This window comes from Apium graveolens, chromosome 8 (genome assembly GCF_009905375.1).
Source record: "Apium graveolens cultivar Ventura chromosome 8, ASM990537v1, whole genome shotgun sequence".
Lineage (NCBI taxonomy): Eukaryota > Viridiplantae > Streptophyta > Magnoliopsida > Apiales > Apiaceae > Apium > Apium graveolens.
This window is the reverse complement of record NC_133654.1, coordinates 75328363-75354933: the sequence shown is the minus strand read 5'-3', so window position 1 is coordinate 75354933 and position 26571 is coordinate 75328363. Positions and strand designations below refer to the sequence as shown.

Here is a 26571-nt window from a genome sequence, read left to right as displayed (position 1 = left end):
TCTTGTAACCAGAATTCACACTTTGAAAACTTTGCATACAACTTCTTCTTCCTCAAAATCTCCAAAGTTGTCCTTAGATGTTCCGTGTGATCTTCCGTTGACTTGGAGTAAATCAAAATATCATCGATAAACACAATTACAAACTTGTCCAAATATTCTTTGAAAATTCTGTTCATTAGATCCATAAATGTTGCTAGGGCATTGGTCAATCCAAAAAAAAATTACTAAGAATTCGTAATGACCATACCTTGTTCTGAAAGCTGTCTTTTGTGACGCCCTCCAAATTTATAAAAACAATCCGATTCTAACATAATAACATAATAAACAATGTAAAGCATTAAACATAATTATAAATAACATGGGATGTTCGATAATGAAATGGTTTCAATCTTCACAAGGATCAATATGGCAATTTCAAAGCTTGGCTATTAGGTAATGAAAAAATTGGATAACAAAGGAATCGATGTTTCAAGGTTACAAGGATTTGGTCTTTCAAAGCATAAGGTACAATGGTTTGAATATGTAAGTAATTTGGTTTAGTATTTGTATTTAGTTTGTATATATTTATGGAGTAGTATCGTATATTTATGGTTCATATTTGGGTATACAACAATCAATGGTTTAGAAAGAATAAGGTTTACGGCTCAAGATCAATAACTGGAATCAGGGTTTAGGGTTCAGTGCTTCAAAGCACTTGCAATATAAAACAGGACTAGCAATCAACTACAATATATCTCGAGAAAGTTCAGAACAATTGCCTGGTACTAGCTTGCTATACTGTACTAACTCCCAATCACAACCGTCTTACTCCTCGACTATCTGTTTCCCTCTCCTACGCATTGCCTCCTCTGCTCACATATTATAAGCATCTATCAATATTCAACTCATAAGATTATATTCAGTATACACTTCTATCTACCCTTCGTCTTACCTAAATCCGATTAACGGATTGAAAGTTATGCAATAGATCGACAGTCAAATAACAAGTCACATATAGCACATAACACGTCAAATAATCAATGACATATCATTTATATAGGGGTCTCGGGTCATAAACAGGCTTTCGGGTTTTTAAAATGATTTTTAAAACATTTTTCGGAATTAAAACGGGTCGTTGGATAAATTTTAAAGCAACAAACAGGGTTCGGTTGGACGAATATGGCTTCAAAACAATTTTATAATAATTATCGAGCCTTGAAAACAATTTAAAATAATATTTTAAAGCTCGAAACTATTTTTCGGAATTTTTAAATCATTTTTAAATAATTAAATCTAATTAAATAATTAATTAAAATCAATTAATAATTAATTAAATCAATTAATTTTTGAATTAATTGACCAATTAATCAATTAATTATCAACTAAAATTAATTAACTAATTAATTCAGATTTATTTTTGAATTAAAAATAATTTTTGGAATTAAAGTAATGATTTTTGGAATTTTCAGAAATTAAAAACGGATTTTTATAATTAAAATAAATAGAAAATATGATTTTTAAACATTTTTTAAAACAAGAATCCTATTTATGCAACTTTCCAGAAACTTCAGGGACTAAATTGTATCGTCCCCAAAAGTTTAGGTACCAAACTGCAAATTTTACAGGGCTCGCCGAAAAACGATCGGGGTTCGTCGGAGATGGCGTTCCCGGAGTCGTCACACCTTGAGGAGCTCCAGATATCATCTACAATTCATGAGAAACACATCCCAATAATCATTTCGTCCTAATAACCCCAGACCTGGCCGGAAAATGGCCAAGAACTTCACCGGTTTCCGGTGACCCGACGAAAACTTCAAAACACAACTCCCTTCGATTCACGAATCCTCTGTTAACGAGCTATATACCAATCGATTGCAAATTTCATAAGGAACACAACCCACTGTAATACAACAGCTAATAACCCCTAGATCAAAAAGCCCTAAATTTCAATTAAGAACATTCATACGGGTTATAAACCCTAATTTCAAAATTCGAAAATCAAACTCAATTTTGAACATGTTATTAAACTCCAAATAAGTCATATAATATATCAAAATCATCAGGAAAACAAGCTCTACAACATGCAATCATCAAATCATTCAAACAATCTTCCGAACAAAAATTCATATTTTTAATAAAAATAATTCGAAAATAAATAAATTTACTGGAAATAAAACCTTTAATTATGCAGGTGTATGGATCACAAATTCTAATAGTACTCTTCAAGATCTTTGATTTGGTTACTCGAGCGTTGAAAACAAAGATCACTAACACCTTCGAATTGCTGTTTGATTCTCAGAAAGGTTTATGAATATAAGTATTTTCTCTGGAAAATTATATAATTACTGTCTGCAAATGATTTTTGATACGGAATAAGATACGGTAAAGGCTATTTATAATTACGGAAAATTAGTATCCCGTTGGATCATTCCGGATATAAAATGGTACTTTTATTTATAAAAATTGATCCCAACGGTACCAGTTTTCGGGATAATTATCCAAACCAGTACAATTTGTACTGCGGTCTTGGTCTCAGCGCCTGGTTACACGTATTACAAGGTGAAAATTATGATAGTTTAATAAAAAGATCCCGTTTATCGAAAATACGAGTTTTATTGATTTACCGAAACGAATAATGTATCGAAAATGTTGCGCCGGGACCCGCACAGGACAAACCGTACGCCGGATCGAAAAAGTTGAAACATGGAAAATGCTCGGAATATTGCAATTAAGTTAGGAAGGAGTTTTCGGAAAAGTTTTGGGTTATAAAAATGTAAAAACGGATGACGTCGGTTGGTTCCCGATTATATAAAATAGGTTTTAAATACTTGGAAAAAAATGTTATAAAATCCATATATTTCCTATAAAATCATAAATCAACATAAAAATAAATAGGAAGATATGACAATTATCTATATTTTATTTTGGACATATAAAAATTAAAATACTCAATTAATATTATTTTTAAACATCCAAACACATATAACACTTACCAGAAAATTTAGTGAATAGATATTGAACATACATAATAATTACTTATTAGAAAAATAATTACACGGTATATCCCAGATATTACATCTTTGGTATATCTTCAGGTTTGATTTTCAATTGGTGATATCCAGATCTTAAATCAATCTTAGAAAAATATTTGGCTCCTTGCAGTTGGTCAAACAAATCGTCAATTCGATGTGATGGATACTTATTCTTAATCATAAGCTTATTGAGTTCCCGATAGTCGATGCACAACCTCATGCTTCCATCTTTCTTCTTAACAAATAATACCGGTGCACCCCATAGGGATACACTGGGTCGAATTACTCCTTTCTCCAATAGTTCTTGCAATTTCTTTGCCAATTCCTTCATTTCAACAGGCGCCATTCTGTACGGGGCCTTAGATACTGGTTCCGTTCCAGGTGGTAAGTCGATTGCAAACTCAGTTTCCCTATCCGGAGGAAGTCCTGGTAGTTCATCTGGAAATACATCTGGAAATTCATTTACCACAGGAATATCATCCAGTTTTGCTGGCTCCTGACTTTTGTTTATCACGTAGGCAATGAAATGCTCGCATCCTTGTCGTAATAGTTTCTTAGCTTAAATCATCGTCAAGAACTTCTTTGCTTGCTTCTGACCTTTAAACGTCACCGCCTTCTCGTCTGATGTCTTCAAAATTACCTTCTTGTTACGACAGTCTATCTAAGCATCATGATAGCCAGCCCATTCCTAAAATAATGTCAAACTCTCCTAACCTAAATGGTATCAAGTCAACGTCAAACTTATTGCCAGAAATCTCAATCTCACAGTTCTTGCATACTTGGTTCACAGATACACGCTCCTGATTTGCTAATTCTACCGTCATAAGCTCACTTAACAATTCAATAGGGCAATTCAACTTATTAACAAAATTTTGAGAAATAAATGATCGAGTTGCTCCCGAATCTACTAGCACTTTAGCACATAAGGAGTTCACAGTAAGCGTACCTTCCACAACATCTGTGTCCATGATAGCATCTTTCACAGACATGTCATAAACTTTAGCTCTGGGAGGTTCATTCACCGCTGGCGGGGCTCTCATGATTCGCAGTGTATTATTGACTGAAACTGGTGCCTTGCAATCCCTTGCTATGTGTCCAGGCTTTCCGCACTTGAAACAGGTATGCCCAATTGCTAGAACGTTTCCTGCCTGATTCATTGTAGGTTGATCCCTGTTAGCTGGCTCTCTGGCTGGCTGGTTACGACACTCCCTTGAATAGTGCCCCCTCTGGTTGAATCTGTAGCATACCGCATTCAACTTGTTGCAAACTCCTCCATGCTTCTTTCCACAGACTTGACAATCTGGTAGAGCTGGTCTCTGCTGGGTTGGTTGGTTCCCAGTGGCTGGACGGTTACCTTGTCTTTCATTGCCTGTATTGTGTCTATTGAAGTTCCTTTCGGGATGAAACCTACCTTTTCTCTGATTGAAATTTAGAAACTTCCCTGTCTGGGACTGTCCTTCACTCCCTTCAAACTTCCTCTTCTTACCTTCCTTCTCTTTCTGATACATTTTACTTTCTGTCTCCGCAATTATAGCTTTCTGCACAACTCCCGCATACATGTCCAATTCAAATATGGCCACCTTCCCATGGATTCATGACTTTAGTCCTTGTTGAAACCTATTAGCCTTCTTTCTATCAGTGTCCACATAGGATGGCACAAACCTGGACAACTCCTCAAACTTGCTTTCGTAAACTGTCACTGACATATTCCCCTGCTTTAACTCTAGAAATTTCAATTCCATTTTTTCCTGAACAAACTGAGGAAAATACTTCTTGAGAAACAACTCCTTGAATCTCTCCCACGCAATATCATCAGTACCTTCCAACACTTTAACAGTTTCCCACCAGTAGGTGGCTTCATTTTTCAGATAATAACTTGCAAACTCAGTCTTCTGCTCCTCTTTCACCTTAACTAAAATGAATTCCTTCTCAATCTCCTTCAAATAACCCTTGCCTCAATCGGATCTACAGAACCCTTAAATTATGGTGGATTCACCTCCTGAAAGGTCTTAAAGGTTACCTGAGGGTTGGTCTGCCTCTGCTGTTGTTAAGTCAAGTGGACTATCTGTTAGGCCAAGATCTGAAAAATCTGGGCTACAACTAGGTCTATGGGACCTGGATTCACATTCTGGTTATTGTTGTCTTGGGTATTGTTGTTGTTGTTGGTTTCTTTATTTTGGTTGGTAGCACGGGTGTTTCTTCTAGGAGGCATTTTCTGTAAAGAATCAAACAATTTATTTAGCCTTTAAATCAAATCCCTTTTTCTGAAAAGATTTTTGTAAAATAGAAACATCTCCTTTTTGAAAACATTTTTAATAATTGAACTAAGTAAATTGCATGCTTCTTTACAGAATATAAACAGTTAAGGTAAAAAGGGTACATGTTATCAGAAGAGTTCATAACTTGTATAGTAAGATAAAACAGGTATAGTAAAGTAATGACAATGCTGGAAAAAGGAAAGATACTGGTATATATCAAAGTTTGGTGGTACAAACATGAAATGTTTTACTGAGGGCAAAGGTACAACAGGCCTATCCATTAGTCAACAAGTCTTGTTTATTTATATTCCCACCAAAAGTCTGATTTTTACATATTCCTCATTATTATACACATATCTTCTATACCATCATTTCCGTTGTCTAGTTTCAAGTACTCCCCGGCTCACCTGTATCTCATTCTGAAGTTCCTTCACATTTCTGTCGACATCTATAGTCCTGATAACTTATTGTAGTTCCCAGATCTGTGCCCTACAGGGCTTCTCGTTCCAAAAGAAGAAGCTCATACTAGAGATTACTGAAGAAATTCATTGTCATAGAATACCAAATGAAATTTCAAAATTAAGAAAATTAAATGAGAAGGAATAGTGAAGAAGATGTAGGTACGACTGAGAGCAACCATACAAGTACATAAGATGGCCAGTCTTAGTACCGCGTAGTTCATAACACATAATTCGGTGGTGTCGCACCAGACCCTTTTATCACACAAACAAATAGTCAACACATATGCATTGTTCGGCCCAATCGTCCAATATAATTACCGAGAAAAGAAACAATGTTTAGATAGAAAATTTACAAGTAGGGAAGGAGAGAATCTGATTTATAATAGGATCAACAAAATCTTAAGATGCACCCGCAGCCGAATGCCCAATAGAGTCAGAATCAGTAGGTAGACTTGAATAGGTGGTCTCATACTTAGAGGTGGAATAGTTCACATTAGTTCATCTATCGCAACATGTATTATGGCTAACACCGGCAGAAGAGCAGGACGCGGATCAGATGACGATCCTCCGATTAAAGGCTCTGAATAATCCGATGATATCGAGATGAAGAAATCTGTCATTGTTGCTATCCGAAAATCACGTTGCTCAATACAAATTCTGAATCTCGACACGAATCATACTAAAACCTATTATTTAGTCGTATTCAACTTCTTGACATTCTATTTCTTTATTTCCTAATACTAATCTTAACCCTCTACCCTTCCCGACAATCTAGGCTTGTGGCAGTGACTTTAAACCGTAGCTCTGATACCAAACCTGTCACACCCTCCAAACCCGGGTCAGAAGTTTGGGCCCGCAACACACACACCGTATTAAACCTGTTATGAATATAATAATATGTATATAAAATGACCCTACTTACTATAATCCACGGATCGATGCAGTTTAAAGTATGTCCACAAGCCACAATCTTATTTATTACACAACCGTACCGAAACCCAGTTTATTTATCTTACATCTGAAGTTTCAACTTTATTACAAACTATAAACACAACCAAGCCAAACATCATCTGCTATTCTATTCCAATTCAACCTGGATACCTAGCTTGCACACTTGTCTAGGGATCCTCACTACCACCAGTTTCCCTTTTCACTGGAAAAGAATATAAATAGTTTTGCAAGAGTGAGCTAAATAGCTCAGCAAGTCACAAATACAGAAACTCAGATTAACAATGGTCAATTGAAATGATATAAGGAAATCAAGTTTACTGATAAGAAATAATTAGAATTGGATATTCATTTCCATTTTAAAAACCAAGGTTAGCCTACTGATCAGTCACGCACTAACCCCGAGCAAGGCTCCCAGCTTTGCTCTATATACTGGATCCAAGGCACACATTGGCCTATTATGACCACGAATCTGGTCCGACCACGAATCTGGTCCATAGTTAAAAACAATCCAATTCTAGAATCGCAATGTGATAAACAATGTAACTCAATAGTTGAATCATAATTAACATTTACTTTGAAACATTGGATGTGAAGGGTTTTTGGCACATAAACGCAACGAAAACGAAAATTTAATTCTTAAAAAATCGAAACCCTCTGCAGGATCCATGCGAAAAATAATATTTAATTCGTAGTTCAATATGTTTACCTTAAGAAGCTTTACGTTAATGGAAAGATGGAGGTCTTGAATGATCACTACGTAGCCCATCGTTGGAACGATCTATACCTCTTGAGGCCGCCTTCTTGCTCTCTCTATATCTCTTCAAGCTGCTAGGGTTTATGTTTTATCAAATAAAACGTGTAACACTAATTCTATTAGAAAAAGATATTATATATGCAAGATCTATTGGGCCTCCAACCCTAAACTTAATTTTAGAGTTATTATTATTATTAAATTCAAAATTCTAATTATTGTATTATTAAGTCTCACTTAATCATCCAATAACTTAATTTCAGATTTAATATTAAATTCGAATTTCCTATTTATTTAATTAATTAAGTCACACTTAATTAATAACAAATAATTCGAATTACTTATATTTAATTTGAATCCGAATTTAAATTAAATAATCCTCCAATCATTCTTTGTGCGACCCTTTAGGTTATTATTACATTGGCAATAATTTTAAATCTAATTTAAAATCATAAACAATGAGCGACATCTAATAATACATCATTGTTACCCAAGTAAAAATAATTAAATCGGTGATCGATTAAACCTTTTGTGTATAATGTACAATGTACTATAATCCTTTTAACCATATATTATAGATTAAACACGAGGCATGTTATGTGTTATCCTCTTCATAATTTAATCCAGGTTTTCTTGATCGATGAGTAGAATATAACATCAAATCAACATTTGAGCATGACCATGCATTTCATAGTCTAACTCATTTATATTGTAATTCATCACAAATTGAGAATAACTGATGTTTAAAGATTGCAAAATTAGGTCAATATGGTGCTCCACAGCAATCGGGGCACCCAACTTGGCAAGGTACTCAATGTACCCAATCATCCTTAGAACATGAGGTCCAACCGGATCACGTTCTCCCTGCTTACATGCATGCAACGATTTGAAAGTATCAAACCTCTTCTGACGAACCTATCCTTCAAACATACGTTTAAGGTGCTCAATCATATCATAAGAATCCATATTCTCATGTTGTTTCTGAAGTTCAGCACTCATGGTCGCTAACATGAGACATTGAACATCCGTGTCATCATCGATATATTTCTGATAAACATTATGTTGAGCACGTGATGCTCCTTCAGTGAGAGGTGTAGGGCGAGGGATATCTATGACATAGAGCTTGCGCTCTTGTTTGATGACAATCCTCAACTTCCTCTGCCAGTCAAGAAAGTTTATTCCTGTCAACTTGTCCTTCTCAAGGACTAATCGCACAGAGAAGTTGTTTGAATTGATTGCCATTTGATGTCTACAATGTTTAAAATGCATAAGATAAATTAGTTTACAAATGATTATTAAATTATGTTCAAGTGATTATTCATATATATTCAAAATATATATCTCCCACTATTTTATCAAATTAATAGCCCTAACTATTAATTCGAAAAGAGTATCTTCTATATACTTTCTAGTGAGCCAAGATCCAAATTTTCACAACGTTTTAGTTCAGCTTTGGCTTTACTCCTAAAACATGATTCAATAAGGTAGACAACATTTGTCAATTATATCAACCATATAACTCTTGGATAGTTTAGTGGAACAACATTTATTCTTATTTACCCAATAAATCTCACCAAACTCTATGCCTCTAGTTCACAATCCTATTGTGGTAACTTAGTTAAGTTAAAACCCAAAGGTCTAAAAAATATCATATACTTCAACACGCCGTCCCACGATAGATGGGAGTACTTCGCTCTGGCGAACTCACTCCTTATCGATCTAGGGGTTAATGTGTTGGACATATTGGAAGGCATATAAATAACTTAATATAAATATTAGGGTTTTGTTAGTATTATAACGATCATGATCCCATCATAAAAAGATTCTCAATTTTTCCTTGAATAAAATACTTCAAATCAATACTCATCAATGGTTTGATTTCCAGGTAGTGGAGGAGTCACATCGGTCTCGCTTAAAACCCACAGCCTTACAAGTTCTATGAACCCGTTGTTGACAAAATCGCCCTATGTCGGAAATAAAGAAGATGCATATTTCATTCCGTGTTTCATAAACACGAGAATATCATAATCATTTGTAAATTTTAAAATCTTGAGTCTTACAGATTTTATCTTGTTTAGGCATGGCATGGGTGATGTATCTAATACATACATTCATGCATGATTAATCTAATTAAAGCATGCATCATTAACTATTCTATACATAAATTCATACATTAATATGTAAAGTGCAATAAAGTAAATGTGTTTGGTTATGGCCCCATCCTATGTGATATTTATCAAGCTCATGATAAAGATCAAGGTCAATCTAATATGGTGATGGAAATAAATACAACTACTTATTACATAAGTCTTCTTCTTTGTTTAGACTTCTTGTATGCCTCGTCTTCTTCTTTGAATCACCTCCATTGGATAGCCTTCTTGAGTCTTCAATTATATTACATGATTAAAAGTAAAACTAATCTAATGAACGTACAAGAATAACTCGAGTTACATTCGAGATTTATGATTACAAAGATTGACGACATGCAAGTCGTATTTAAAACCAAAACCAAAACCATTACACTAAGGTCGAAAGGCCATAACCATCCATCATGCTCATACAACACATAAAAGCATGTTAAAACACATAATCTGATCTTAACATATCATATTACCATGATCTAATCATAAAAAAAATATGACAAAAATCAGAAAAATCAGAATCAAATTAGAAAAAAAAGAATCACTGTTTACGGGCAGTAAATGACGTCAAAAGCCTTACAGACGAGTCGTTGATAGATTTAGCTATCAGTTTTGTTTAGATGCTCGTTTACCTATCGAATAGGGTATTCGTTTGCGTAAATCGGACACCAGACCCAGATTTCGGCAAATCTGCAGCAGCCAATTTAGAATCCGTATCTAATATGATTCACATAATTAGAACAAACATAAATCATGTATATATCAGTATATATACAGATTACATAATCATCTTATGATTATACAACTCACATGAATATCATATATTCAAAACCATACATATACAAGCATATTATATCAACATCAAATCATGGCGAATCACGTACATGCTCATATATCGAAAATGGTTAAACACATAAACGAATTAAAAACTTTTCGCAAGTAGCTCTGATACCATTGAAGGGTTTTTGGCACATAAACGCAATGAAAACGTAAATTTAATTCTTAAAAAATCGAAACCCTCCGCAGGATCCATGCGAAAAATAATATTTAATTTGTAGTTCAGTATGTTTACCTTAAGAAGCTTTATATTAATGGAAAGATGGAGGTCTTGAATGATCACCACGTAGCCCGTCGCTGGAACAATCTATGCCTTGAAGGTATCCACACGAATGATCGCCCGGAGGATGGGTGTGTACTAGCACGTTCTTGAGGCCGTCTTCTTGCTCTTTTTATATCTCTTCAAGCTGCTACGGTTTATGTTTTATCAAATAAAACGTGTAACCCTAATTCTATTCGAAAAAGATATTATATAGGCAAGAGCTATTGGGCCTCCAACCCTAAACTTAATTTTAGAGTTATTATTATTATTAAATTCGAAATTCTAATTATTATATTATTAAGTCTCACTTAATCATCCAATAACTTAATTTCAGATTTAATATCAAATTCGAATTTCCTATTTATTTAATTAATTAAGTCACACTTAATTAATAACAAATAATTTGAATTACTTACATTTAATTTAAATCCGAATTTAAATTAAATAATCCTCCAATCATTCTTTGTGCGACCCTTTAGGTTATTATTACATTGACAATAATTTTAAATCTAATTTAAAATCATAAAGAATGAGCGGCATCTAGTAATACATCATTGTTACCCAAGTAATAATAATTAAATCGGTGATCGATTAAACCTTTTGTGTATAATGCACAATGTACTATAATCCCTTTAACCATATATTATAGATTAAACTCGAGGCATGTTATGTGTCATCCTCTTCATAATTTAATCCAGGTTTCCTTGATCGATGAGTAGACTATAACATCAAATCAACATTTGAGCATGGCCATGCATTTCATAGTCTAATTCAAACAAGAGGCCAATAATATCACTCCTAAAATAGGAGGGTTAAATCCTTTCTAGATCATTCATATTTCTCATATGATTCATAATATACCCAATATACACTTTTATCATCACCCGGTCAAAGGTAACTTTTAATGCAACCAAAGTATATTAATTCTCATATAGAAATATAATGATTTCAAGTCTAAGGACCAATACATCATTATCACTGTGAGAATTACTTATGACACAACAGACATGTAGAATCTCACATTGGGTCTTCCAGCACCATGTATATAATACATGTGCCTGTGTTTTGACTTTAGTATCACTATACCTATGATCAATGAGATGTGATCATCAGTCAACATTCACACTAGTCTTAATGCATTATTATTGTCCCTTAATAATAATACTCGACTAGGGATGTTTAGGAATATCGATACTATTCTTATAATCTCATTTATAAGTCACGTACTTAGAGATATAAAATTACATATCATATTCCAAGGACATTTATTAATCTAACATCTTATCGCAGAAAATAAAGATATAATAAATTACTAAAGAATAATCCATATAATCAGAATTAATAATACAAATGTTTCATAATATAAACATAATAGTGTTGTCTCTAGGGCACAAACACTAACAGGATGATCTGTAATTCCATGAAATAACTAGGAAATCACAAAGGTTGGGTTTCAATCAAGGAAAGAAATAGAAAGCAGAAGACCCAAGGGTTCAAGGGTTACAAGAATTGGTCTTCTGTTACACAAGATATAAGGGTTTGTATGATAGGCAATTTTGTATCAGGAATCAGTATGCGGTAGGTATGTATTTTTGAAGTAGTATCGTGTAGGTGGGGTTGTATATGTGAATTCAACAATCAACGGTGTATAAACAAACAGGCCGATGACTCAAGACCAATAAGAATCAGGGTTTGGGGTATGTACTTCAAAGTACTTACAATATAAAATAATAACCGTTTAGAGTAATTGCAACATAACGAAGAGCATTCCAAAATACTTGTAATATAATCAAGAGGAGAAGAAACACTTACCTTATCGATTCACTTTCACTTTACTAGTATTTATAAATTGATTCCCACTCACTGATTACATGTTTTCCCTTTCTACGTCTCACTTCCTCTATTTAACATCACATGTACTTATCAATACTCATTCTCATTTCATTCTATTCATTACAAGTTTCTAACTACCCTTCGTTTCACCCAAATCCGACGTACGGATTGAAAGTTACAGTAGAAACAATCAAACAATACACAAACAATCATTCTACACAGCAATCAGGTCACATATAACACATAGCACGTAAGATATTTAATCCAAATAATTTTTCAAAGAAGGTCTGGGGTCAAAATGATTTTTCAGGTATTTAATACAAATTTTTGAACATTTTTGGGAATTAAAATTGGATTCCGAATCATTTTATAATTAAATAATAGGGTTCGAACACCCAAATTTGACATTAAAATAGTTTAATAATAGTTATCAAGCCTTGAAAATAATTTAAAATAATATTTTAAAGCTCGAAACTATTTTTCAGAATTTTTAAATCAATTTTAAATAATTAAATCTAATTATTAAATCAATTAAAATTAATTAATAACTAATTAAATTAATTTATCAATTAATATTTAAATTAAATGACTAATTAAATAATTAATTATCAACTAAAATTAATTAATTAAATAATTAAGATTTATTTTTGAATTAAAATAATTTTTCAGAATTAAATATAAATTTTTAGAATTAACAAAAACAATTTCTGAATTAAAAATAATTAAAATGAATTTTAGAATAAAAGAAATTAGATTTTTCATTTATTCTTAAAACCAAAACTCAGAAACACGTTTTTAAGAATTCACAAGTGGTTTTACAGATCGAAACCAGGTCAGCAATTCTTATAAACAGGTCGGGAAGAAACCCAGAATCCAGCCGGAAAAACAACAGAATCCGGTGGCCGGAGCGTTTTCCGGCGGGCTCCATTCCCCCCCCAAACGCCGCGTTTTTGCTTGGTTTTAACGGGGCTTTTGTTCAACATCTCAGCAGAAATCGTATCATGGCAATACCCGCGAGAAATAGCCTCTGAAACGAAGAAGCCGGCGAATCACCATTAACGCCGACGAAGCTCCAAGCTTTTCCGGCGGGTCGATTCCGGCTCCCAACAGAAAAATTAATGACATGAATCAACTTGTTTTTGAACGATCTATACACTGGTGGCCATAGTTTTTACCCAGAATCAATAAATCGAGAGTTCCCAATTTCAATTGAAATTGTTCTTGAATATAAACCCTAATTTTCATATCCGAGAATCAAAGCCACTTTTCTACATGATGCAAAGCTCAAAATCTAACATAATATATACCAAAATGATCATAAAAATATTATCTACATAATTATAACATCAAATCACATCAACAACATCAAGAACAAATTTTCATATTTAAATTCATAATAAATTCGAATTAAAACAATTGGACAGAAGATTACCTGATGTTTCTGGGTTTGATTTGATGATTGATTATGATTCTATATTTTGAGAGCTTCGTTTTGATATATTATACGCTTGAATCGGAGTTCGGTAACATCCTCGTTCGTGCATTTGATTCTCAGGAACGTATCGGTTTCTAGGGTTTTTCTCTGTATTTACTGTATTTGTACTGGTTGCAAATGAATAAACGAATAAAATGAAATAATAAATAGGCTATTTATATTTATGGAATATTAGTTCATTTTGGATCAATAAAATAGTTGCTTAACCGCTAAGTAACTGCAATAACGATCCGATTTAATATCAGTTTTGGATAATTATCAATACCGGACTTCTTATAAAATACTTTATACGATAATAATGTAATATTATCCCGTCTTTCGAGAACACGGGTTTTATTGATTAACAAATTTGGTTAGCATGTCGAAAATTTTGCGCCGGGACGCGCACGGGTCAAACCGTAATCCAGATTGAAAAAGTCAAAACATGGAAAATGTCTGGAACGATCATATTAGGTTAGGATGAAGTTTTCAGAAGAGTTTCGGGTTGTAAAAACGTAAAAACGGTTGAGGTTGGACGATTCCCAGCTTTATAAAATAATTTTGTAATTATTCAGAAAATAATTAATAAATTCATAAATCAATATAAAATCATATAATACTCCAAAAATTACCAGAAAAATACCTTAATTATCTATATTTTATTCTGGACATAATAAAATTAACACACTCACATTTTATCACATATATACATCTAAATATTATTATCAATCAGCAGATAATTCACCAAAATTCACATAATAATTACATAAAAAATCATTTATTGATAAAATAATTACACGCGATATCCCGGATATTACAGTTACCATAGAAGATTTGTACAAGATTTTGCAAAGATAGCCACGCCATTGACAAAGCTCACCGGAGAGAACCAGAAATTTGAATGGGATGAGAAATGCGAAGAGTGTTTCCAGGAATTAAAGAAAAGATTAGTATCTTCTCGAGTGTTAGTCTTACCAGATGATCAAATAAACTTTGTGATCTACAGTGACGCGTCGTATAAAGGATTGGGATGTGTTTTGATACAGCATGACAACGTGATAGCCTACGCTTCAAGATAACTGAAACCACATGAAGAAAAGTATTTAACTCATGATCTTGAATTAGCAGCTATATTATTTGCATTGAAGATATGGAGGCATTATCTTTATGGAAAGAAGTGTGAGATCTACACGGACCACAAGAGTTTAAAGTATATCTTTACCCAAAAGGAATTGAACATGAGGCAGAGAAGATGGTTCGAATTGATCAAGGATTATGATTGTACGATTAACTATCATCCGGGAAAAGAAAATATGGTGGCAGACGCTTGGAGCAGGAAAGAAAGGCTAAATATGATCACTTCATCTAAGGAATTAATCAAGGTATTTGAGAAGCTTGAAATAGAGGTCAGTATTTCAAGTATGTCTACAGATATGTTGTGTGCTATGTCTTTTGAACCAGAATTATTGGAGAAAATAAGAAGATGTCAGGAAGAAGTAATGAGTCATGAACAAGACAAGTTAACAGGAGAAGATATAGGGAGTCAAAAGGATGATAAAGGAATCTTAAGATTTTCTTCCAGAATATGGATACCCAATGTTGCTGAACTGAAAGACGAAATTCTTCGAGACGCTCATAATTCCACATATTCAATTCATCCCGAAAGTACAAAAATTTATAGAGATTTAAGAGAAAACTTTTGGTGGCCCAATATGAAGAATGGAATTGTTGAATGGGTAAGTAAGTGTTATACTTGCTAGCGAGTCAAAGCAGAACATCAAAGGCCCAGTGGACTGTTACAGCCATTGGACATTCCATAATGGAAGTGGGAACATCTTGCAATGGACTTTGTAATGGGATTACCGAGGACCAAAGCCAATCATGATGTTATTTGGGTTATTATTGATAGATTGACGAAGTCAGCACATTTTCTTCCTATTAACGAGAGATTCTCATTGGATAAGTTAGTTAGTCTATATTTAAAGGAAATTACAGTTCGACATGGAGTCCCAGTATCCATAGTTTTAGATAGAGATCCTCGATTTAATTTAAGATTTTGGAAAAGTTTTCAAGATTGTCTCGGAACAAAGCTGAATATGAGTACCGCGTATCATCTGCAGACAAATGGTCAAAGTGGAAGGATAATTCAGACTATTAAAGACATGCTAGGAGTATGTGCTCTAGATTTTGAAGGAAGTTGGGACCAACATTTACCTTTGGTTGAATTCTCCTACAATAACAGTTATCATGCTAGTACTGGAATGCCGCCTTATGAAGCCTTGTACGGCAGAAGATGTAGATCTCCAATATGTTGGGATGAAGTTGGTGAGATAAATATTTTGGGTCTAGAATTGATCCAGGAGACAAAAAAGAAAGTAGAACTCATTCGAAAAAATTCGTGGCAGCTCAAGATCGTCAACGCAAATATGCTGATCCTGCCAGAAATGATATGGAATTTGAAGTGGTGAAGCAATGCTATTGAAGATTTCACCTTGGAAAGGCTTATCCATATTTGGAAAGAAAGAAAAGCCGAGTCCGTGTTATGTCGGCCCTTTTGAGATTTTGAGGCGTGAGGGAAAAGTCGCTTACGAGCTAGCCTCACCACCGCACATGCAGCATATCCACAATGTGTTCCATGTGTCAATGTTGAAGCGTTATTTTTCTGATTCCAATCATGTGATAGAATACGAGCCAATCGAGGTTCAGCCAGATTTGTCCTTTGTAGAGCGACTAGTGCAGATTTTAGACCGGAAGGAGAGAGTGCTTAGGAATAAGTCTGTGTCTTTAGTGCGAGTTTTGTGGAGGAATCTCAAGGTTGAAGACTCGACCTCGGAGTTGGAAAGCATTGTCAGGCGAGCGATCAACCCAAGATCAACGACATTCAATATAGCATTATTAGGCCAGCGATCGTTGTAATATCCGAGAAAATTATGTGAATATTTTGTGTTAAAAAAATAAATATAATATTTGTGCTAAATATAATTATTTAGCAAAAAAAAAATATAATGTGCTTATATGAGTTTAAAAATGATTATTTCCATGATATTACGTGTTATAATTGTTATCAGTGGGCCCGCAAGGACCCGAAAATTTTTCGATTAATTAATATGTGTTTAAAATGTATTTTTATGAATCAATCTGCAATCTGGACGTGTGTTTATTTGAGTTTTTATCGAGGTACTTATTTTATCTCGTTTTATGTGCATTTGAATGAATTTTATGGTTTTCGGGGTTTTCTGTTAATTTAGGAAGTGTTTCGGTTTCTCAAAAATAAACGGACCGGGACCCCACCGGGAAGTCAAAGCCCACAAAATTCATGTTTTTATTTTTATAGAATTATACGTATTTCAAATACCCATTATTTTTGCATTTTTAAATTATTCATAATTTTTTGGGAATTTTGACATAAATTTTATATTTAATTGCTTTCAAAATTATTCCCCATAATTATTATTTTTGGGCCTAATTATTTTAATTAGGGGATAAAAACACCCTCAAATGATTTTAGAGTATTAATTTTGCAGATAATATAAATAGCTGAAATTTCTTTTTTTTTATTAATTATTTTTATAAAAAAATTCAGAAAAATAAGAAAATTCAAGAACACAACTTTGGGGGTGAAATCCATTCATCAATCTTTGATTCATGATTTCCTGAGATTTACCAAACCGTTTTTTGTGCTCTACAAACCAAATCGAAGCTTGTTTCAAGCCCGTTCTGTTAATACCAAAATCACAAATCTTAAGTACTTTACAAAATCGATTTTTAGTGTTCTTGTTCTTAAAATCATTTTTGATTTAGGATGATTGTTAATTGTGTTTGATGTTATAAATAGTTTTAGATTTATTCAGTCAGTTGATTCATGTATAAATATATGAAGTTTTAATTTGAAATGATAATTACTAAGTTCTTGAACTTTTTTTGATTTTTAATTTAATTTTCTAGCTTATACATATGTTTTTGGTTAATTTTGATTATGGGATATGATTGTAAATGTTTAGGGATTTAATTCTAGATATTACTCGTTCAATTTAGTTGAAGAATCAATGAAACCGAAGTTTTCGATTAAGTCGCCGGAAAAACATCTGATTTTGATTGGATTTTGATCCACATGGATGATATGATTGAACTGAGAGTATATATGGACTGTAGAGTTGTTTTGGAACATTTCGGGATCGAAAACAAGGATAAACGACATGTTTTGGCCGTTAAAAAGGGCCACCGAAATCCAGATGAACTCGCCGGTTTCTGGATTCCATCTCCAGTTTCCGGCCGAGTTTATAAGAACTCTGGTCACCCCTGTCCCCTGTTTCCCCCGTTTGATCTGAATTCCGGTTATGCCTATTCTAATTTCATGTTTCTGTATTTTCTATTTTAATTTTAAATCAAAATCCATTTATATTTCTAAAAAATCATTTCCTTTATTTTCAAATATCATTTAATTATTATTTTAAATTCTAAAAATTATTTAATTACTTATTTAAATTTCAAAAATTATTTTCTTTTATTATTTTCAAAAATCAATATTTGATTTAATTATTTATAATTTATTTTAAGCAATTATTTATAAATTTAATTAATTGTTTAATTCAATTAATCAATTAATTTAATTTATAAATAGTTAAATAAAGTATAATTATTTATAATTAATTCAAATAATTCCTAAAAATTACTTTTAAGTTTTTAAAAAATTATATTTCGGTATTTAAAAATCAATTAATATTATTATTAATTGATTTATTCCTATTTTATTCTTATTTTATTCATAATAAATAAACCGTTCGTCCGTTTAATACAAAATGAACGCGTATATACTCAGAAAAACATTCCGCTTCCAATAAAAATACTTTTGAAAGCTAGTTTCTTTTGGATTGCAAGATCATTTGATTTGCGAGTCATTCTGAGTCGGTATTTGATCGATAAATACTGTTATTGACCCGATTTCAATTCTAAAAGCACTGAGTCCTATCTTTTGACGACCTGACCTATGTGTTACATGAAATATGTGACTACGTATTATATGAATAACATGATTACGTGTTAAGTGATATGCATGCTATATGTTTACATTTTTAAAATGCCATTATTAGTTATAAACGATCGGGTAGATATCAAGACATATAATTACATCGATTGAGTTTGGTTCTGTCAATTAAGATAGTCCTTTTATTTATAGAATCGAGTAGCAAGGAGCGCAGTCAAGTGTTAGGCGGAGTCAATAGCCAGCAGTCATAAGCCAGAGTTATAGTGAGAAGATATCGAGCATACCAGGCAAGTATCCCTACCTTCACTTATCGTTCAAGTGATATTTATTATGAATCATATTACGCAAGTATTCCTGAACTTTCTTGTAGTATAATTGCTAGTATCCTTACCTTCATTTAACATTCAAGTGATATTCATTTGGATCTATTATGCAAGTATTTCTTCCCTAATCTAAGTTCAGAATAGTTAAACATTTTTATATTTCGCTACAAATTACTCTATACAGTTGAACGTTGAGTTGAGATTAGCGAATAACTAATTATTCTAGTTATTTTGCCATCGGTTGTTGAGATGACTCTAGACCATGTGAAATGGGGAGTTATGTTGTTAAGGATGTTGCTTGATCCGACTCATTTGATTAAAAATGTTTTATGGATTGGATGGTAGCGTAAGAGGCCGTGACGGCGGTCCAGTGTGAGCCATGTATTATACTTGATTATAATACCTCGCTAGGCCAATGTGTACCTTGGGTGCCCCTTTTGTTTAGTTGGATATATCTTCGGCATATCGGTGTTGCTCCACGGCTGATCACTGGCGGCAACACACTATCGTTCGAGGATTTCAATCTAAAATATCAAAAAAGTATGGTTTATCATTAAAGTCTATAATATTTTTTGGTTTACTCAGATATTGTTATTCAGTTTCATTCTTCAGATCTATTGAAGTTGTTGTTTCAAGTATAAATTATATACTGCTTGCTGAACAATTCTTTCGTTCATACTTGTTTATCATTTTGATCCTTCAGCTAGGCTAGAGTAGGTCTGAGTTCCAGGTTTGATCAGGAGTTGTGTTCTTGAAAATAGTTTGGTGTGCTTTCCAGGTAAATTGACTTATGACGAACGGTTAGTATAGTGGTTTATAATAAAATTTGAATAGTTTGTAAAACAACTAGATTTGTGAATTGTAATAACAGTTAGTTTGTATTAGTGTTTGTTTCATACTATAACCTGTGAGCGATCCAGTTGCATGTAAGGGGTCTTAATTATCATTTTATTCCGCTGTGTCTATTATGTTATGGTTTATCGGTCAGTGACTCCCAAATCTAGACCCCGAATTTGGAGGGCGTCACAATCGCAGCTAATACCTTTGAGATCAAACCTGGCATAATTCAGATGGTACAGAATTATTCCAGTTTGGGGGTTCTCCAACGGAAGATCCAAATATGCACATTAGGGATTTCATCTAGATCTGCGACACCTTTAAGTTCAACAATATTCTGAAGATGCTATAAAGCTGAGGCTTTTCCCATTCTCTCTGAGAGATAAAGCTAAGTGCTGGTTACAATCTCTATCAGCAGGTTCTATCACTAGTTGGGAGGATCTCGCTCATAAATTTCTTACTAATTTCTTCTCGATGGCGAAGACAGCTGTAATGAGGAATGCTCTTACTCAATTTGCGCAGCAATCAGGAGAATCTCTAAATAAAGCTTGGGAGCGCTACAATGAGATGCTTAGGAAGTGTCCTCATTATGGCATGCCTGATTGGATGATCATAAATTGTTTTTATAATGGGTTAGGAGCACAGTCTAGACCCATGCTTGATGCAACATCAGGTGGAGCATTATGGGCAAAGAGCTATGAAGAAGCTTATGCTCTAATTGAGATGATGGCTGCGAATGAATATCAGTATCCAACCTAGAGATTGCCATAGGGCAAGGTAGCAGGAGTTCTTAAAGTGGATATAGCTACATCTATAGATGCTCAGCTAAAGGCGTTGTCTATGAAGATCGATTCTCTGGCTAACTATGGAGTTCATCAGATGACAAGTGTTTGTGAGCTTTGTGCAGGTTCACATGCGATAGAGTAATGCTTTATATCTAGTGAATCAGCTCAGTTTGTGAGAAACTTTCAGAGATCGCAGCAACCAATGCCAGACATTTATCATCCTAACAACTGGAATCATCCTAACTTCAGCTGGAGCAATAATCAGAATGCGATGCAACAGCCATTCCAGCAGTTTGGAAATAAGTAATTCAATCCTTCTGGTTTTAGCAACAATTTGTACCAAGACATCAACTCCAACTTCAATAACAAACTCATGGAGGTGGAGGTCTATCTTCGAATGAAAAATCTGAATTGGAGGAGTTGTGACTCCTCCAATTAGGGAAAATAGGGCAAATTGCTAACGCCTTATTGAATCGACCATCAGGAATGCTTCCTAGTGATACAGAAGCCAATCCAGGCAAGAGGGAAGTTAATGAACAGGTGAACACCATCACCTTGAGGTCCGGAAAGGTCGTAAGCCCCCAATTTCAGCAAGACGAAGAGTCTGAAAATTCTGTTCAGAATGCAGGTGCATCTGCACCTTTGCAAATCCATAAAATGAGATCGTAGCTGAAAAAGTGGTGCAGAAGGATGCCGAGGTGGAACCGAAGAAGAAAGCTGTTGAAAGCAATCCTCCTGAGGGTAATACAGGGGATAAACAGGTTTACCCACCTCCGTCATTTCCTAAAAAGATTCAAAAGCATAAGTTCGACTAGCAATTTGCCAAGTTTTTGTAAGTTTTCAAGAAGCTGCATATCAACATACCTTTTGCTGAAGCTCCAGAACAGATGCCGAGCTATGCTAAGTTCATGAAGGGTATTCTATCTCGGAAGCTAAAACTTGAGGAGTTGGAAACCATTGCTCTAATGGAAGAGTGCAGTGTTGTGCTGCAACAGAAACTACCTCCTAAGCTTAAAGATCTGGGAAGCTTCACAATATCTTACACCATTGGTTCTAATAATTTGTATCCCTTTTCTTTCGAGGTACAAATATGGGAATCCTGGATGACTTGGGAGCTAGCATCAATCTGATTTCCTTATCTGTCTTCAAGAGACTTGGTGTACCTAATCCAAAACCTGTGAACATGTCTTTGCACTTGGCTGATCGAACCATCACTTATCCACGAGGTATAGTAGATGATGTCTTGGTCAAGGTGGACAAACTCATCTTCCGTGCTGATTTTGTAATTATGGATTTCGAGAAATATAAGAAGATTCCCATCATCTTGAGAAGACAATTCTTGGCTACAGGCCGAACTATGATCGATGTGCAAAAAGGAGAGCTCACGATGAAATTTCAAAATGAGAAGGTCACTTTTAATGTGTTCAAGGCAATAAAGAGCAGTACTTTAAAGTAGAGTGGGTCGACTCTGTCGTGAGTTCGGAGCTTGAGCAATTGCTAAAGTCAGATACCTTAGAGAGATCTTTCATAGGGGAATCAGTTATTGAAGATGTAGAAGGAGAAGAGAAACTGCAGGTTTTGAATGCACCTCCGTGGAAGAGGAAGTTGGATATGCCATTCGATTCTCTTGGGTTAACAGAGCTAAAAATTTCTCAGGAGCGTCTCGAGCCATCTATTGAAGAAGCTCCCACACAACCCATTGTCAGATCACTTGTGCACCTCCTACAAAGGGTTGGAATATATCTATGAAAATCTCAAGGGTGACTGACCGATTCCTCCCGTGCTTACAGATGGTCCCTCTCGTGCACCACAGGCAGTTGATAGGTTTGGTTTTGGTGATGCGCAATATAGAAGGTTGATTCATCATATTGAGGACATGCATGACATCCACCGATGTTTTGCTGAAGATTTGATGCTCGCTCTCGGTACTATTTTCCGAGATACTAATGTCGAGGTTGATTGGCCACCTGATCCTCCACCCGAAGAGGGGCCTGTTCTAGGTTCTGATGCTTATTGAGATGTGGTTGGATCTTCAATATGCCCCCCCTGTACAGGTGCATTTTCCTTTGGCGTAGATTTAGACTATCAGAATTTACAGAATCAAAATTTAAAGCTTCAATCTCAAATCTCAGCTGATCATGATCATTGAAATCTTCAAGTCCAGTAATCTTCTTATCATAAAAAGAGACATTGATAGATTTCATGACAACCCTTGTTCTTAAATTGTAGACTCTGAAGGCTTTTGTGGAAAGTGGATATCCAACAAAAATTCCTTCATCAGCTTTTAGATCAAATTTAGATAGCTGTTCAGGATGAGTCTTAAGAACAAAACACTTGCATCCAAATACATGAAATTACTTCAGATTTGGCTTCTTTTTCTTCACCATCTCATATGGTGTCTTTCCATGCTTGTTGATAAGTGTTGCATTTTGAGTAAAACAAGCAGTCTGCACAGCTTCAGCCCAAAAGTAGGTTGGTAATTTTGCTTCATCAAGCATAGTTCGTGCAACTTCAATAAGATTTCTATTCTTTCTTTCAACAACTCCATTTTGCTGTGGAGTTCCAGGAGCAGAGAATTCCTGCTTTATTCCATGGTCTTTGTAGAACTCTTCCATGATCAAATTCTTGAACTCAGTGTCATTATCACTTCTTAAAATTTTTACAGAGTCTTTGACCAATTTATCCAGTTGTTTGACATGATCAATCAAGATAGATGCAGTTTCACTTTTTGTGTGCAAGAAATACACCCATGTGTATCTGGTAAACTCATCTACTATGACCATAACATATTTCTTCTTTGCAATAGACATGACATTCACTGGACCAAATAGATCAACATATAGTAAGTGATAAGGCTCAAGAATTAAAGATTCAGTCTTGCTCTTGAATGAAGATTTTCTTTGTTTTGCCTTTTGACATGAATCACAAAGGCCATCAGGAGCAAATACTGATTTTGGAAGTCCTCTCACAAGATTATTCTTGACTAGTTCATTTATGTAACACCCCCAGATCCGGGTCGTCACGGTCTTTTTTTCCACAATATCACTTAACTTAATTAATAATAAATAACCTCATGTTGTGACCCCACACTAACACACACCACAACCCGTTATAGTCTCAGAGATGAAATTGAAATAAGTATAAGTCCTTGAATCCACAATTTAAAAGTTATTACAACCCAAAATGATTACTTGATAAGTTTACAGTTAATTTCCATTATCTGCCACAAGTTATAATTATACATAATTGATTCCCAAAAGTAGAATGCCTGATCTACAAATAGATCTACCTCTGCAGCTATAACAGCTACGATATCAACGGGAAGACGCGGGACGCTTCCCACGCGCTTGCACTGGGTCTGATTGAGTCTGGACATCTTTCCTAATTGTTGTTGTGTGATGAAGAAATGAAGCAAGAGTGAGCATTACAGCTCACAAGATAATATATAGTGTAAACAATAATGCAAGTCTCTAAATGGATAACTTACTGGAAACCTTTATCGAGTGTAAGGTAATTACTTACTGGATATAAGCTTAAAGGAAGATGAAGTTACCAATTACTTCACTATACTTATACCATTTTATAAAACTACTTGAACTACCACTTTTCAAAGTATTATAGGTTTCAAGAGGTCATCTCATAGATGAGACCACAAGTTAAGACTCGAATAGATCCAATCTTTGAAATATTATTGAATGAAATGAAGTTACGAGATACTTCATTTGATGGAAACACCATTATAATTGCTTAACCCTGTGAATGCTTCGACAACCACCCATTCGTAGCCTTTCGACCGAAATGCTCCGGGTAGTGTTGCAGAAATATCCAACTGGATGATGAACTCATTACGGGAGTTTGTCACGCCAGGAAGACCACTTACGATGATCAGTCGTAGTAGTGCAACCCCACCATTTTCTACATGTAGAGGAGAACCTGTCGGATTTACTTGTCAACCGAACACTAGACTCCTAAGGAATGGACCGTCTTAGCGGAACTTCCAGGCCATTTGGGCCAATATAATAAGGCAGGTCTGGCACCACTCGACCACTTACGCCACTCCTAGTTCAAATGAAATCCATGACCCTGAAACATAAAGCTCGTTCTCCCTTTCCCCCAGTAGAAACTAGTTGATACGGCTCCACTAAAAAGTCGTATCTAGTTGGAAAGGAAAACTCACCGATATTTCCCAGGCGATGCATGTTAATGGATTAACTTGTTTCCAGAATTTTACTTCCCTAGTGTTGGGTAAGTAATCAAAAACTCTTTTGTCAACACAGCAACCTTGTTGCGAATATAAAACACACCACAGAGCCGGATCCCTCAGGTTTTGAACGAGTATTTAAATCCCCTTTGAAAGGAAGATCTTAAATATAAAATGGGTTTTGGGATCCGCCCTAACTTTTAAAAATCATTTTGAAGACTCGAAAACATTTTTAAGAATGTTTGGAGTAATGCTGATTTAATGAAATAAATCAGTCCCGATATATTAGAAAATATCTGAATATTATTAATTAAATAATATTCCCATAAGGATGATCTTTTTAAATATAATCGAAGTAGAAGTTTTAAAACTTATACTTGAAATGAATATTAAATAACCAAAGATATACTTATACGAAAGTACTTCTTTATTTGAATAATCAAAAGTAAGTTTGATTATCGACACATTATTCTTTAATAAAATAAAGAATATTAATTAGTAAATAATCGGAGTCATAAGTCCTCGAATGAATATTCAAACAATATTCATTAAATAGAATAAACAGAGTCATAAGTCCTCGAATGAATATTTAAATAATATTCATTAAATAGAATAAACAGAGTCATAAGTCCTCGAATGAATATTTAAATAATATTCATTAAATAAAATAAAGTTATCGACTAAACCTTATTCGATTAATAGTTTTGAAAACTATATCTTATATATATATATATATATATATATGTTATACTCGGGAACATCGACTCCCGGTTTTTAGAAAATGTTCACCTTTGGGTCCCTCATACTAAGGGTATACGCAACTACTGCTTATCTCTAGCATAGGTATTATGCAACTATAAGCAATGAAATCAACAGATAGATAACCAGATTATGAAATAGACATGCATATATATACCATATCAGCATGCTTCAATATATCGCAAAATTTGCTAATTAACCAACATGCATCTATCACAAGATAATGCATATACATATATACATCACAACAACAGTATAACGGGTAGAAAACTTGTCTGAGCGACTAGGGGTGGTAAAAATCCTGGGATGAGTCTGGTAACCTATAAACCACATATAAGTTGGAATTAAACCAAAGTCGCTTATGAATCTATACTTTAACCAATTAGACTCTCACGCTCGCTTTGCGCTCAACGATTCTCTTAAGTCGCTCGAGTACCCTCGGCTCCACCATTTTTAATAAATTAACCATTAAGGGTTTTAAGGCGATTCTTTTGCGAGCACCTTACCAACTGCCTAATCCACCTTACATAAATGTTTCATACTTCAATTAGTCATTTAAGATCTTTAACCAATGTTTCAAAATAAGGGGAGGGGTAATGGTTTGGTCGCGAAGCGCCGTTACTTAAAACGGTCGTTTCTCCTAAACCGTACATCGGATTCAAACGAACCACATATCAAAACGAAGCTCGTAACATGAACTATC

At 34.3% G+C, this 26571-nt stretch overlaps 1 non-coding gene across 1 annotated transcript; it reads right to left on the bottom strand.

Moving 5' to 3' along the window:
- Positions 1-20612: 20612 nt before the first annotated feature.
- Positions 20613-20719, bottom strand: LOC141681861 (small nucleolar RNA R71). The gene has a single exon (XR_012559280.1). It is a non-coding gene; the product is annotated as a small nucleolar RNA R71 (small nucleolar RNA).
- Between the last annotated feature and the right edge of the window lie 5852 nt (positions 20720-26571).